Below are 8,949 nucleotides of genomic sequence, written 5' to 3' on the forward strand. Positions count from 1 at the left end.
TACAGGTAGTCCTCAACTTATGACAGTTCACTTAGTGACTGTTCAAAGTTACAACAGTGTTTAAAAAAGGGACTTATGACCATTTTTCAGAGTTACAACCTTTGCAGCGTCCCCAAGATCATAGGATCAAAGTTCAGAAACTTAGCAACTGATTCATATTTATGATGGTTGCACTGTCCCAGGCTCATGTGCATACTTTTTGTGACCTTCTGATGAAACAAACTCAATGGGAAAGCCAGAATCATTTAAGAATGTTATTACTAACTTCACAACTCCAGTGATTTCCTTAACAAGAAAGGCTGTAAAACACCGATCACTTAACAGCTCTCTCACTTAGCAACAGAAATTTTGGGCTCAATTGTGGTCATAAGGACTACCTATATTTCTAAATACCTTATGCCTATCCTGATATTCTGAGCCTTCCACATGCCTTAACATCGGTTAACACATGCTTCCACATGCTTTAACATTACAAAGAATTAAAATGTCCTCTACAGCATGGATGGTGAGATGTGACCCACCAGATATCACTGAAGAAAAAATTCATGCCAAGATTATACTTCCTAGGTATAATCAGTATTCCTTGCAGCTAGAGTGAATTCTCCTTAAGAATTTTAATTTGTATTAACTGTGCAAACTAAAATATAAAGTGCCCAAATTAAAATCAATGTGAAGCCTGAAACAAAGGGCGAAGGGAGCATTTGCATACCGTATCTTCACATTTTAGAAAGCAACATTCTCTTAAAAACCATTCTTAAAATAATAGCAACAATCTAGGAATGGAAAGAAATTTACATACTCTTCATTATAATATGAATCCATCTGTTTTACTTTCTGGAATTAATATCCAAACTGGGGTTTGAGTTCCCAAACTGAGTAATGCAATTCTCCAATGTAAAATGCATGTTGAATGCATGCCTTAAGAAATCTGAGTCCAAAATGGCCACAGTGGGGAAAATTGCTGATTCCCTCCCCCACAAAAAATATTGTGACTATTAGAAAAAAATGTATATTGAAACAGTGTATTGTTTCTGCATGTAAGCTTGAAAATGCATGCAAATTTGCATTCATGTTTTTATAATAGCTGTGAACTGACACAGAATTACATATACCTGTATGTGTGTTTGGGCTAGAATACAATATAAATAGATAATATAAATAGCCATAAATTATTATAGTTAACTAATCTTCATATTAAATTGTTTATAAGCAATATTAGAGATTCCTTTAAATAGCTGGGTCCTTAACCTTGAGATCTTGAATATTAGTTGACTAATGAATAATGTTCTGCCAACCTAGCAGTTTGAAAGCACATAAAAATGCAAGTAGATAAATAGGGACCACTACAGTGGGAAGGTAACAGCGTTCCGTGCGCCTTTGGCATCTAGTCATGCCGGCCACATGACCACGGAGACGTCCTCGGACAAGCTCTGGCTCTTCGGCTTTGAAACGGAGATGAGCACCGGCCCCTAGAGTCGGAAACAACGAGCACGCATGTGCGGGGGAACCTTTACCTTTAGCTTTAATGAATAATGATGGTGTTGTCAGTGCTTCAGAAGCAAGTTTATTTGTTGTAAAGTACTTTATGAGGTATCTTCTAGAACAGGCAATGATTAACAGGTATTAAACAGATCTAGATAGATTAAATATATAAGGAGTCATACTTCACACCATTTAAACCTCAGTACTGAGGGGTTTTAATTATTTAATTAATGGGGTTTTAGTTAAGTTCAGGGATTAATTTAATCTTAGTTTTAATCGATTTTAATTGTATGTGATGTATTTTAACTTTTAATTTTCCCTGTAAACCGCCCTGAGTCCTATGGGAATAGGGCGGTATATAAATTTAAATAGATAAATTTAAATAGATAAAGAAGTGTAGTGAGTTTATACATTCAGGTGCCAGCTATCAAATGTTGAGGTAGGAAATCAAGAGATTAAACATCCACTGAACTGGGTCGCTTGAGCTATTTGTTCTGAAGGAGTGTAGGGATTATGATTCAAATGGAAGAGAGAGAAGCAGCCTAGAACAAAGGAGACATTTTCTAACAGTGAGAAGAATTAACCAGTGGAATGGTTTGCCTTCAGAAGTTGTGGGTGCTCCATCACTAGAGGTAAAGGTAAAGGTAAAGGTTCCCCCGCACATGCGTGCTAGTCGTTTCCGACTCTAGGGGCCGGTGCTCATCTCCGTTTCAAAGCCGAAGAGCCAGCGCTTGTCCGAGGACGTCTCCGTGGTCATGTGGCCGGCATGACTAGACGCCAAAGGCGCACGGAACGCTGTTACCTTCCCACCGGAGTGGTCCCTACTTTTCTACTTGCATTTTTACGTGCTTTCGAACTGCTAGGTGGGCAGAAGCTGGGACGAGTAACAGGCGCTCACTCTGTTACGCGGCACTCGGGATTCGACCCGCCAAACTGCCAACCTTCCAATCGACAAGTTCAGCGTCCTAACCCACTGAGCCACCGCGTCCCTACCCCATCACTAGAAGCCTTTAAGAAAAGATTGGACAGCCACTTGTCTGGAATGGTATAGATCCTACTTCAACAGGGGGTTGGACTAGAAGACCTCCAAGGTCCCCTCCAACTCTGTTATTCTGTTATTCAAAGTTCCTACAGGATAGGCAGTCTGATATTTCTAAAAGTGTTGCCATTAAAACCAGGGTTATAACTCTCCATGATCATTTGATTGTCTGTTATTATAATAGTTCATTACCCTTTATTTCCTTGTCAAAACATGGGAAGACAATGAGATACTCTTCCATAGCGGCATCATCTACCATATCTGTCACCTTTCGTGGAGAGAGGTATAAATTCATTTTTCTATATGTTGCCGATGGTTGAACTAGAAGAGTCTTGTGGCTGCTTCCAATTCTACAATTTTGTGATTCTGTAGTTCATTTAATTCTCTTTGGTGAATTATTAGAGAAAATCTTGCTGTTGTATTAATATAAATCGTGTCTGGAAACTCCAAGTGGTAGAATGAAGAGGAAAGACAACAATCTATGGCCATTCTCTTGTTTTTCCCTCCTTTGATTTTTCTAACATGAGGTTTGGACAACTCCTTAGGTAAAATTGGGCATAGTCCTAATTGTAATTGATTATCCTGGGAGGACCCTGTTATTTTCACTGTCGTCCTCTCTCACACACATAAGACAGTACAAAAATACTGACTCCCTATGCTAATCATTCCTCACAATTCTGCTTATCTTCCGTTTCATATGGCTTTGCCTTTTCTTTGTCTGGAACACTTTGGATATCTTCTGATACTGGCAAAGACACCAGTTATTTCAGGGAAATCAAACTGGATGCATAAATTGAGACCCAAATGTTCTTTCATTCAACAGTCTTCCCGCCCTCTGCTCCCAAAAGATTATTTTATTTTTTTTAAAAAAAACTGGCTCACCCACAAGGAAAATCGTAACTTTATTATTATTATTTTTTATGTGCAACAATGCCTGTGGTACTATTTGAACCCATAGGCATTCTTACATATCTGCATATACAGGGAGTGGCTATAGGCCAGCATTTTCTTGGGAGATAAGGTAAACAGGCAGAGAAAATATCATCAAGGGAGATGGGGGTGTTTGGGAATAATATTACGAGTTTATCCTCTGGCAAATTGAGCTTTCTCTGGCTGGTCCTGTAGATTAGGGCAACCTTTATATGAATATTCAGTTCCTATCCATCCCCCATCTATTTTGTGGAAACACTCTCCAAATTGCAAATGTGTCCATAAATCAAACTTTCCCTATTCTGATGTAAAGGGAAAGAAAAGAAAACCAATGGGCCGCCTTCTTCATTGGTTTAAAGGGCTTTTGGACAAAAAAAAGCCCTCTGTTTAAAAGAATTTTCCTCCATGGAATTTACCCACTAATGAGGATGAGGATAATGAGGAAGATAGTTTGGGCACATTGCAACAATTCAATCAGAGATTTATTTTTTTTAAGCCGGTATCTTCAAGTCAGTCAACAGCGACTGACGGGTTAAAGAAGGGTTAAAGAAGAGTTGGTAGGTTTGTTTTGTGTGTGTGTGTGTGTGTGCGCGCGTGTGTTTTGCCACTTGATCTGAAAGCAGCAAACTACACCTTTCAGGGTTGAGGAAACATGCAGATCGTCTCCTGTGTGAGAGACGGAGGATCTTCAGAAGTTAGCGTCTAAACAGCAAACAGGGAACACTCAGTGTTCCCTGCTAATGGCAAGACACTGTGCATTGCTCCTGAAATAAAGTCACAACATCTCTCTTTTGCTATGAATTATCATACACAGGCACTTTGCAAAGCCTTACAAACACCCTTTTATTCTTTGCTTTTCTAATCCTTAAGAGAAAATTTGAGCCACAGCTTCCCTTCCCTTCCCATCCTCTCCTCTCCTTTCTTTCCTTTCCTTTCTCCCTCCCTCCTTTTCTTGTTGCCCCCTCCCTCCCTCCCTCCCTCCCTCCCTTTTCAAGAATTTGGACCAGTCTTCTTTTTTAACAGTGCAGGCAGTATATACCGTAGCAGAAGAGATTAGAAACACACACTAAGGAGCGATGAAATGAATAGTTCTTGTTCATTGCAGCAATCCAGCATTAAGCCTGCTAATTTGATGTGTACACAAACGCAAAACTTTAAATGTTTTCACTAGTTTCCTTAATGGAACAACCGGAGTTGCTTTCTCTCGGTAATTACACTACTCACTTCTAGACTTTATTCAAACTATGCCCCCTGTTACCTGTTATCTTGGTTCATTGAAAGCATCTAAAAAGCTATGTTCCTCAATCTCTTCTCCTCCAGTTGTGTCAGGATTATACAGCTGGATGAGATTTGAGGGGGAAAAAAAGTTGTCTCTTTTACCACCACCATTACCGTTTAGATTGTATACATTTATGTGCTAGAATACCAGCAACAATTGAAAAATTCTGGATTGTTGACAATTAAAGCAAAAAACCATCCCAGTCCACAAGACTTGATTGTCTTTTCAAGTTGAAACATAATTGTTATAGGTAAGAATAATGCTAGATGAATAGATAGATGATGCATTAATTAATTTCACCTGACCAAGTTATTTGTTCAGTTAAAAAACTCACACATCTGAAAACCTCACCGCACAGGAATCCCGACTATATGCTTTTAAACTGTTCCTTCTTTTTCCTGCTCTCTGCTTTTGAACTGATCCCTGATTTTTGTCCATGGCTGGAAGACCAAACACAATGGAGTAATCATTTACAGTAAGAGCAAAGATACCCACAACCAAACGTATCATGATCAGATGACCCTTCTCCCCAAAAACATTTTTCCCCAATTGTTAATTGTTTGGGGACTGCAAAAATAAGGGCAATATTGTTCTTGGTGCAAATCAGAGAAAGGAACCCTAAGTAAGAGATTATTGGCATGTTTCTAAATAAAAGTTGTTTTTTAAAAAAATAACTTTGGTACACTTAAACATAACTATCTTTTAAGGGTGTAATACGGATGAACCACACTAAAAGAATTCTGTTTTGTGTTCTCTCTTTCTCCCTCCCTCTGTTTCCCTACTCAATTAACATACAAACACAACAAAACCTTTGATCTGAAAAAAGTTTTTTTCCCTAAATAATGAAAAAAGGAAAAAAAAGAATACAACTTGTGAGACTTAAACTGCAATCCCAAACTTCCAACTTGCCATATATTGGGGAGGGAATGCAGTAAAGATTAACTAAATTTGTGAAGTTTTCCTTCCTTAGCGCTTTTTTTTGCCACTTATGAGGAGGACAAATATGCATACAATTCATAAGTGGAAAAACCAGGTGGATAAGACAGAGCTGATAGTGTTTATAAAGGGAGGGGGTCCTGCTAGAGACCCCAGTGCTGGATGGAATTGTACTCTCCCCGAAGGATCAAGATTACAGCCCACAAGTTCTCCTAGACACAATACTGATGCTGGACAGTTACCTAACATCAGTTGCTAGGAAAGGGGAGAAAAGTGGGTTAGTGATTCATGAACTGATAATGTTTAGCTTGGATTGTTGTGATGTACCCTTTGTGAGTCAGCCCTTGAAGATAGCCCAGAATGTGTGAGTGGTAAACCATGTCTTGCATAATGCAGAAACTAGTTCCCTAAGTGCCAGTTATTGTCCAAGTCCAATGCAAGCTGCCCATAGTGATATATAAATCTCCAGATGGCTTTCATCCAAGTTATTTACAGGAATATGCACTCTCCTATAATTCCTCTACACCAGGGGTCTTCAAACTTGGCAACTCTAAGCTGAGGAATCCTGGGAACTGAAGTCCACAAGTCTTAAAGTTGCCAAGTTTGAAGACCCCTGACTTAGACTATCAGCGGCATGATCTGTTGCAAGTCTTCCCAATAACAAGTTTGACGCCTTTAGTTATTATGCCTTCTTTCTCCGAGGCAGGGACATTTTATGGAACAAATTGTCATTTGGTTTCAAGTTAATTATCTTCTTTGTTACAATTTAAGAAGAAACTAAAGTCTTACTTATTAGTGCAGGATTTTTAATGCTGTATTATTTTTAATGTTGAGTATTTATTATACGATGCGTATGTTGTTGTTTTTTTTTTCCTTTTTAATAATGTTGCTAAATCTTTGCAAGCTTTTCCAGAATTGTTAAACAGGTAAAAGGCCTAACGCTTTTTCTAAATAAAATATAAATAAGCATACGTGTGTTTATAAAATTAAATTACTGGTAATCTACAAAGACAACAATGACATTCTGAGCAGACTTCAGCCACTTCCCAACTCATCCAGACTGTTGGAAACAAATTGATAGGGCACTGATAGAGGAGAATATTTGTAGCTCAGAGTTGGTTCTCTCGAAGCTTGGTTGTTTTCTTGCAGATGTTTCGTTAGCCGAACCAGGTAGTATTATCAGTGCTGTTACAACCGATGTTACCTAGTTGGGTATCCCAAAGATGCTTTTTCATGAGGCAACTGGACTTTGAAGATGTTTTGCTTCTCATCCAAGAAGCTTTATGCTCTTTTCCATTCCCCACCATCCAGTCAGAGCTGAAGGGGCTTCTTGGATAAGGAGCAAAAGGCCTTCAAAGAAAAACAAAAAAGTCCAGTTGCCTTGTGAAAAAGCATCTTTGGGATAACTATGACCTGGATGACTGAGAATCTCCCTAGAAATTTACACAGTTGGACAATGAAATGTCTGCAAGAAAGCAACCAAGCTTAGAGAGCACCAAGGACCCCTCAAACTGGACACCCATCTCCACTTTTTCTAACCCTGCAGTCTGCCAGCAACAGACGCTGCCTTCGCCAAGTTCAGTGAATATCAAAGTGATTTCATTTTTCTCAAAGATGTTCAGCATTTTTTTTTTATCAAAGCACGGACTTTTTAGTCATGCTGATCAGGATAACGTAAGGCTGGGAGGAGGGACAGTGGGCAGCTCACTAGTTCAGAGGAAATCTGTGATGCACCAGAACTCAGCGCAGACAGGCATTTATGGCCTCAAGTGGCTTGATATATTCCGGGCTTTGACGCACGCTTGGGACTTCAAATTCAGGGGCTGTCAAGCTCTAGTAAAGCACGGGTGCATGGCTGGGTGGTCTGCGTTCAGCTTGATAGGTTACAAGTTGCTGCTTGTTTTAGTTTTTTCTTTGCCAGCATTGTGTGTGTGGGGGGGGGAAACCCTCCCAGCTCCTATTTTATTTCTCAGTTCTTTTACTTTCAAGTGTCCTTTGAAGAATATAATATGTATGAAGCCATCCACTACTTAAGAGAAGAATGTGTGGAAAGGATGTTTATGTGCATGCAAAGAATAAAGGCACAATATTTATGTAAACTATTCATTCCACCAAGTGTTATTTTTCCATCTCTGTCCTACTTACTGTGAAGAAGGAAGCCATTACCAAAGAAAATGGATAATCTCAAGTGCTTAAGGTCACAAAGGACAGACAAAAAAAGAATTTATCAAAAATATGCTACCGGAAGCAGTAATACTCTTATTTTTAGCTATGTTTTTGTTTGTTGTTTTACATGCCCTTCAAAAGTTCAACTTTGAGAAAAGTGTTTTCCATAGAGGAGGACTTATACTATTTTTTCAACCTTTTGGTGCTCACATGTCCCCATCTGTAACTATAATTTTGGAGAAACTGCACTTACATAAATATCCCACCATTGGGACATTGGCTTTTATAGAGAGACATTGATAAACTCACTAATAGGGTTTGTTTTTCCCCTCGTGCTGTTTGACCAATTAATCCCAAACTAAGATGAAATCCATACTTAACAGCCACTCATTCAGCAACTGTTTGAACTTACAACAGCACTGATCATCTTTCAACCAATCCTAGCTGTAGACATTACAGCATCCCTGAGGTCATGTGACCTCCGTTTGCAATCCTCACTGCTGGCTTCACTACTGACAAGCAAAATCAATGGGGAAGACAGCAGAAGGCCATAAACGGTGACTATGTGATGTCCCGCTTAAGGACAGGGCAGGATTTGCTTAAATGACAATGGAAATATCAGACATATTGCCAATAAGCAGAGTATCACGTGTTGGTGAGCTTTAAAACCATGTTGCTTAGCAACAGAAATTCTGATCCCAATTATAATTATTATTAACCAAGGGCTACCTGTAATTAATAATTTATGGCGGAAGAAGGGAGACTGAGGATGTTTTAGGAAGTCTGCAAATGCAAACAGGTGTGAATGTATGTATATATATATATATATATATATATATATATATATATATATATATATATATATATAGATCTAGAGTCTCGGGTTTCTTCCCGCGTTCCTTTCATCTTCAGAAAGTTGTGGCGACGTTTCGACGAAATCCCATCCGTCATCATCAGGCCGGAGTTTTCCTCCTGCTGCTTCCAGGAGCAATGCGTGGAAGACCACGGATGGGATTTCGTCGAAACGTCGCCACAACTTTCTGAAGATGAAAGGAACGCGGGAAGAAACCTGAGACTCTAGATCTACACATACAGACACCCGTGAGAATCTACGAAA

Source organism: Vipera ursinii (genome assembly GCF_947247035.1).
Source record: "Vipera ursinii genome assembly, chromosome: 10".
Taxonomy (NCBI): domain Eukaryota; kingdom Metazoa; phylum Chordata; class Lepidosauria; order Squamata; family Viperidae; genus Vipera; species Vipera ursinii.